Below are 8,009 nucleotides of genomic sequence, written 5' to 3'. Positions count from 1 at the left end.
GCGCTTGAGTGTGGAGTAGCAGTATCACAGCTTTAGAGATAGGTGAAGTCTTCTTATCAGCACCATAAGTAGGTAGTATGTCTGCGAGAGGGATGCATTAGAGTTGCTACACCAAAACCTTGCCCGGTAAACCCAGTGGGAGAAACCCGTGGTCGAAGGGAAAAGATGAGCAAATGCATGTATATGTCGAATCAAAGCATCTTCAGGATGCAGTATAAGTGGGGTGACCATACTAAAGATGTGCCTCGTTAAAACTTTGCCAGGTAACAAAACCCAGTGGGACAAAATAACCCTGGACGAAGGACAAAAAGAGTACACGATGGTCAAGTGGGTATGCTTCAAGATACTCCCCCTGATTTCGACTCCCCCTGAAAATTACATGTTAGGTAATTCAGATAGTTTACGTAGACCAATACCTTGAACATGCTTCTGGAATGAAGACTTTGGTAGTGACTTGGTAAAGAGGTCTGCACAATTGTCTTCAAATCAAATATGCTTAACTTCAATCTTCTGATGCTCCTGTTGTTGCTAATTAAATGAGAACTTCGATACAATATGTTTGGTGTTGTCTCCTTTGATGAAACTCATCTTTATCTGCTCTGTGTAAGCAGCATTATCCTCGTAGATAATGGTTGGTTCATCAGTGGTGGAATGCAGTCCACATGTGCTTTGAACATGCTTTGTAACGACTTTTAGCCATGTACATTCACATACTGCTTCGTGAAGAGCTAGTATCTCAGCATGATTCTAAGAGATAGCAACAACTGTCTATTTCGTAGACCTCCAAGAAATTGCAGTATTCCCAATGGTAAAGACATAACCAATCTGGGAACCTGCCTTGTGCGGGTCTGATAGATAGTCTATATCAGCATATCCAACAAGGCGAGCATCATTCTGAGGATCAAGGGGGTTTGATCAATTCCTTGATGCATAGGGATTGAATAAGCCCATATCCGCTGTGTCACACCCCGAATTTTGAAATAAGAATTCAAATCCGGAACATGACTAATAACAATACAAATACGTTCTGAATTTTTCTCTCAGAAACAACCACTAATTACACCTCTTGATATTACATAAACCAAATCCTCAAGCTACTTATTACATCACACTCTCACCAAATCAAATTGTAAAACTCAATGAGTATAATTCTCCTCACAAAACAAATGCTGTAAATCTATTACTAATACTCTAAACCGCACGATCACTGCCCTGATTCTCCTGACCTGTGAGATTACCCGCTACACAATTTGAATAGTGTACCGGGAATTGGAACAACACAAAACCCGGTAAGCTTTTGACAGCTCGTGAGTAAATAAGAAAGAACTGTTGATTTATTATGTTACAATTATTATAACTCAAGTAAACAATCAACACACTCACAAGGTAACTCCAAAAATCACAGAAACATAAAAGTACGTATTTTTGGATACTCTCTTTTAAAAACTCAACCAACAAATATTGCAACATTAATATGTGAAATAACATTAAAGCAATGCATGCTTGATTTTCTTTTTACCAACACCTTCACATATTCAAAATATATCATGGATAGATATTTGATCAATTTCACATAACACCTTCACATATTCAAAATATATCATGGATAGATATTTGATCAATTTCACATAAGTACATTTCTCTTTTTAGTGAATTTTCAGATTAACTGGTAACAAATCATAAATCCACGTGTTAGGGTCCAACGTACTATACCCAAAACACGGGAAAACCAGGTTGACTGGTAACAAATCATAAATCCACATGCTAGGGTCCAACGTACTATACCAAAGCATGGGACAGCCATCAGCATACCAAGGACACTACCAAAGTATGTATACTCAAAGTAAGCAACCTTCCTAAGAGTATAATAGTGCACTATCTGTAGGGACTAGGGCCCAAGGCTAACTTCCACATAACACCAAAACACATTTACCAGTAATTCACTTAAGCACGGGGTAGTAGATAACACCCGGCTTCACAATTGTACTTCTCAGACATAACCAATTTCTCAACATACAATCTTTATAAGTTTTAGATTGTATAAATGTGTATAAATGTATATGTACACCCATATAAAGAGACATATTATTTCAAGGCAAATCTTTACTTCTTAAAATAATTTCCACATATTCATAATTGGCCATATAAAATAGCTTTCACATCACATGATCAACATTTCATTATTCAACAATTAAATGGGAGATTAATGGCTTGAATAATATTCAATCAATTCTCAATCATTTCATCATACCAATCACACATCAATCAACATATATATTTCACGTAAATATATATATACGTAATCATCCGCTCAGGAATGACCACTAATACCAACTATAGTTCAAGTATAAAAACCGTGAAATTCATTTGTATAATAAAATCATTTTACTTACCTATGGACCGTAGTTGACCAAGTCCATATGATTTAAAACAAATATTTATTCCATAAATATTTTCACACAGTTACGACAAAAATAAAGTAATTAAATTTATTGGGTTCGTAATATGAACCACGTGAGGTTTACTCACCTCTAATCCAGCTGCGTCTTCTAAAATGTCAAATATAACGATATTCCAAACGCTCGTCAACTCAAACCGTCAAGTACCTAATCAAGTATGGTCTTTGCTTACTAAACGAAACACTAAATAAACTTAAACGACGATCCAACGGTCAGATTCTAAAATAAAGACGATCCAACGGTCGGATTCGAAAATAAAGATGATCCAACGGTCGGATCCTCACGGATCGCCCTTAGGATCATCCTCCAAAATTATCTCCAAGATCCAACGGTCGGATCTTCCTGAATCGTCCTTATAAACATCTCCACAAAATTTCATGAAAATCCGACGGTCGGATTCTCATGAATCGCCTTCCAAATCACTAATTCACAATTATACGAAGATCCAACGGTCGGATCTTCGCCCGTGACCTCACAAAGTCACTGGGACAGTCATACGATCAACATATTAAAATTACAAGTCCATCCGACGGTCTGATCTTCACAGAAAACAAATCGAACGATCGAAATCGATCGAAATCGTCAAATTCATAACTAAATCATACGATATCCAAAAATTGCGTATAATATATCGAAATGATCGTATTGAAATGTAGAATCTAAAAATGTAAAGAAATCACATTTTTGACCCCCGGAGGTGGCCGGAAAGGGCCGCCGGAGTTAGGGACCGAGCCGCCGCCGACCACCGCCGATGGTGTCGGGTCCAGGTTGTTCCTCTTCATCTCATCAAGCCCAACCACTTTCCTAACTAGCATGAAGTCTGAAAATGACTGGAAGGGATAGAAATTACCTTGAACAGTCGGGTTGGCCGGCAAATTTCCAGAATCCGGCGATAATTTGCAGAACCGGCGAGCTTGATTTCGACGTAAAAACTTCACTTTCAGGCCTCGATTCCTTCTGGAGAGTTGTTAATAACATCAAGGCGAACTCACTGGTTCAAGAATCACTAAAAACGAAGCTCTACAGATCGAGATATCATGATCGAAAGCTTCGGTGGCCGGAAAAATCCCAGAATCCGGCGAGCTTGAATTCCGACGTAAAAACTTCAACAAATATCTTCGATCCCTTCATGAAAGTTGTTCAGAACTTCAATATGAGTTCACCAGCTCAAGAATCACAAGAAATGATGGTCTGTACCTCGAGATATCTCGATCGAAAGGTTTTGGTTTTCGATCGAAAACCGGCCGAGCTCCGACGAACGTGAAACCGGTCACTCCAGGTGCGATCCTTCTGGTATGATGATCAGCAGGTTGAGACGAGTTCATAGAGCTAAGGATCGGAAGTTTTGGTGGCCGGAGCTAGGAGAAAACCGGCGTTGACCCTTTTATGGTTCAAAGCTTGCAGCTCAAAACTGCCGGAATTGAGCCGTCCCGGTGGAAAAGGTCACGTCCAGCAGCTAGGAGAGGTCGAGGCGAAGCTGTGGTGGCTCAGGGGCGGCTTGGCGTCGACGGACGGCGGCGCTGCAGGCGGAGGAAGAAAGCCCAGAAAGAAGAAAGTGTCGGGGGCGAGGAGAGAGAAGAGAGAAAACGGGGGAGGAAAATAGGAAAAAGAAAATTTATGAAATTTCAGAAATATTTTTCTATTTATAGAAAAATCTCAAGTTTTCAAATATTCGAAATAAATTGATACGAACTCCGAATATTGCGTTCCACATATGCACGCGATCGTATCGACGAGCTCTACAAATTTTGTGAAGGAAGTTTTCCCAAATTCGGTACGTATAAAAAGTCAACTTTCGCGGGCCCCTAAATAACGTTCGTTTTCGAAAATAAAATCGTTCGAACTACTTCCACAACTTCTCCAAGCTTCGTACTCACTCCTAATACCGCAAAATCAATTATAAAAATCCATGGAATTTAATTTGGATTTTTCGGGGTATTACACGCTGTACCTCTAAGGTAGCGAAAAATGTTTTTTATGCCATTCCAGTGGCTGTGTGTTGGCGCAGAGCTATATCTAGCTAACAAGTTCACATCGAATGAGATGTCTTGTCTAGGGCATTAAGCCAAGTACAATAATGCGCCTATTGCACTTAGATATGGGACTTCTGGCACCAATATCTCTTCGTTATCATCTGTAGGACGATACGGTTTTCTTTAGACTTCAGATGACCATGGGTATGCTTGCTTTTATCCTTATTAAAGCATCTTAACATCTTCTGGATGTAATTTGGTTGATGGACCAAAATTTCATCTGCACTGTGCTCGGGCTCCAGGTAGAGACAATAATTTGTTCTCCCAAGGCCTTTCATCTCAAATTCCAACTTCAGGTGCTTTGCGGTTTCCTTGATCTCTTTAGGAGTATCGATCAAATTCATGTCATTGACATAGACCACCACAATACCAAACTAGGAACTTGTTTCCTTAATAAACACGCATGGGCATAGTTTATTATTCACATATCCCATCCCGATCAAATATTCACTTAGACGGTTATACCACCTCCGTCTAGATTGTTTCAATCCATAAAGTGAAAGCCTCAAAACTAATGGAGAGCGTGTTCCGTGGTCTAGAACTATTTGCATCGGGTATCATAAGTCCTTCAGGAACTTTCATGTATATCTCTGTATCGTGATCCCCATAGAGATAAGTTACGACCACATTCATAAGCTGCATATTCAGTTTTTCGGAAACTACCAAACTGAAAAGGTAGTGGAACGTTATGACGTCCATTACGGGAGAATACGTCTCCTCGTAATCAACCACAGGGCGTTGAGAAAATTATTGTGCCACTAGACGAGTCTTGTGTATCACAATCTCGTTTTTCTCATTACACTTCCTTACAAATACCCATTTAAATTCTACGGGTTTAACATGGGGAGGTGTAGGAACAAAGGGTCCAAACACCTTTCTCTTTATCAAGGAATCTAATTCGACCTGGATTGCTTATTTCCTTTTTTGGCCAGTCGTCTCTTCGTTGAATTTGATCAACAAAGCAAGGTTCGAGGTCATCGCATATTATAGTTTCGGTGGCCAACGCAAATACTAATATATCATCGATGATAATCTCAACCCGATTCCAAATCTCACTAAATTTTACCGAGATTTCTCTATTCTCGGGAGTGGGTTCAAATGTTGGAGCGTCCCCCAACATAGTCTCTTCTAGGACATACCCATAATCCAGATATATCTCGTGAGATGAATCGGTTTGAGATTGCGATGTCAAGAGGATTCGTTTGTGCCAAGTTTACCCTCTTCTGGGGATAAGAATCCTTCGAACCTAATGGTGTACCTCACTTCTGGGCAGGGACATATGACTGGTTAGCCGCCATGGTCGTACCTCGTCCATCTGGGACGACACATCCTACAGGGACGTCTATCCTTGCAGGCACATTTGCAGCAGGTATATATGATCTGGTCACTTTAGCTAGATCAGAGAAAGCGTCTGGCATATTTTGGGCTACACTCTGTAGATCTAGAATTCTCCGCACTTCATTATCACATTGTGCGGTTCGGGGATCAAGATGAGACATAGTGGGGACATTCCACGTCAATTCACGTCGTTCATCAGGAACGATAACATTCTTATCTCCCCCTCACGGCGGGAAGACTGTCTCATCAAAGTGACAATCCGCAAATCTAGCGGTAAAGAGATCGCCTGTCAAGGGCTCGAAAGAGCACATAATGGATGAGATTCATAATCGACATGTATGCCCATCCTTTGTTGATGACCCAATTTTGTACGTTGTGACGGCACAATTGGCACGAGGACTGCATACCCAAATGCGCGTAAGTGCGAAACATCAGGTTCTTACCCAGTCACCAACTGTAACGCGGAGTAAGGTTGGGTAGCAGTGGGCCTCAACGGGACCAACATAGCTGCATGTAAGATTGCATAGCCCCACACAAAAACTAGGAGCTTGGTGCACATTACCAAGATTCTATTTGCGAGACCATCTTGGGTATGAACATAAAGAACTATATGTTCAGCATCAATCCCAAGGGATATGCAATAATCATCGAAAGACTTCGATGTAAACTCTCCGGTATTATCAAGTCTTATGGACTTTATGGGATAATCCTAGTGGTGAGCCCTCAATTTCATGATTTGGGCGAGAGTTTAGCAAAAGCAGCGTTTTCTTGTGGACAATAGTGTAACATGTGATCACTTTGTCGATACATCAACCAAAACCATTAATATTTAACTGGTCCACATGGTGGTTGGATATGTCCACAAATTTCCCTTGCATTCTGTGCAGAAAAATGGTGGTGTATGTACTAGTCTTTGCATATGATGGTCTAGTATTAAATATTCTTAACGAGTATGGCATAGTGTGTCATTATATACAGGACCCTTATTTAGAAGGGGTTGCACCTACGATGAGTTAAGGATACAGTGCATCATACTTTGACATGGGTGTCCCAAAAGGTCATGCTATAGCAAGTAGTTGCTTGAATTAGTTAGCTTCTAACTAGCAGATTTCAATTTCTCCAAAGTACGCTCCTGGCCGCACACTTGGAGGTTATGCAAAGATATTCCACGCATTTTTCTCAGTGGTTTCAGCGTGATAACCGTTGGTTCGAATATCCTTAATACTCAATAACGTTTTTCTGGAACGTGGAGATTATAAGGCCTCATTAATGGTAAGTTCAGTACCATTGGACAACATAAAGTAGGCTTTGTCATAGCCCTCTATCAGGTTGGATTGCCCTGATACAGCTGTCACAGAGGTATGAATAGACAATAAGTTTGAAAAATATCTCCGATCTGGGAGTATGGTGTGCGTAATAACACTTTTAACCAGACAACAAACTTCCCCACAGAATATGCCTATTCATTTATTTAATTCAATGGATCACATGTATGAATAAGTTTATTGAATTAAATATATTCGAACATAACCACATTTCTATAATCCAAAATAATTGAAAACATAAATCACCAAAATCCGAAGATGTTTCATTCATTAAGATGAAATAGATATGGCACAAGGGGCCAATTTTACCCATGTCTTCGAGTTCTAATCCTCGGTATGTTCAGTAACTGCCTGAAAATTCGTGTTCTCTAGTGTGGAATCAATAGAAAATGGCCCTTTAATAAAGTTGGTATTTCGAGTTTCGCGACCGGCGTAATACTCATCTATTGCTTCGGCTATCGTACAACAGGTGCGGGACCAGCAGTCAATTCCTCCACATCGATAACAAAGATCATGCTGATTCTGGTGGCGACAGGCCTGACCAGTGTTCCTTTCAACTCAGGCTTGTTGAGTTAGGGTATCACGGTTCCCACAACGTGGGCCTTGGCCATATGGATGACGGTCATATGGGTTTTTTTTTTTTTTGTTCTGCCAATCATGTCTTGCTTCAAGCAAGAAAATGGTCATCTGATGGTGAAAGTGCTCTTCCAGAGCAACCCAAAGAGTCTATGTATCCTCTTAATTGGGTACTTAACTTAGAGTGCTCTATCCATATGTTTCTTTATGAACATTATGGCACTCGCCTTAAAAGCCTCAGTGACGACATTGTCAATATCGATTGTTGATCTCATCTT

The 8,009-nt window shown here is 40.3% G+C and overlaps 1 long non-coding RNA gene across 1 annotated transcript; it reads right to left on the bottom strand.

The window, feature by feature from the left end:
- Positions 1 to 1,183: 1,183 nt before the first annotated feature.
- On the bottom strand, positions 1,184 to 4,070 carry LOC112185738. The gene is made up of 3 exons (XR_002930420.2): positions 3,310 to 4,070; positions 2,530 to 2,606; positions 1,184 to 1,241 (listed from the first exon to the last, which is right to left on the bottom strand). It is a non-coding gene; the product is annotated as an uncharacterized LOC112185738 (long non-coding RNA).
- Positions 4,071 to 8,009: the final 3,939 nt, after the last annotated feature.

The sequence above is a fragment of the Rosa chinensis genome, chromosome 2 (genome assembly GCF_002994745.2).
Source record: "Rosa chinensis cultivar Old Blush chromosome 2, RchiOBHm-V2, whole genome shotgun sequence".
In the NCBI taxonomy this organism is placed as follows: Eukaryota; Viridiplantae; Streptophyta; class Magnoliopsida; order Rosales; family Rosaceae; genus Rosa; species Rosa chinensis.
Note: the sequence above shows the minus strand (reverse complement) of the source record. Positions and strands in the feature narration are given on the sequence as shown.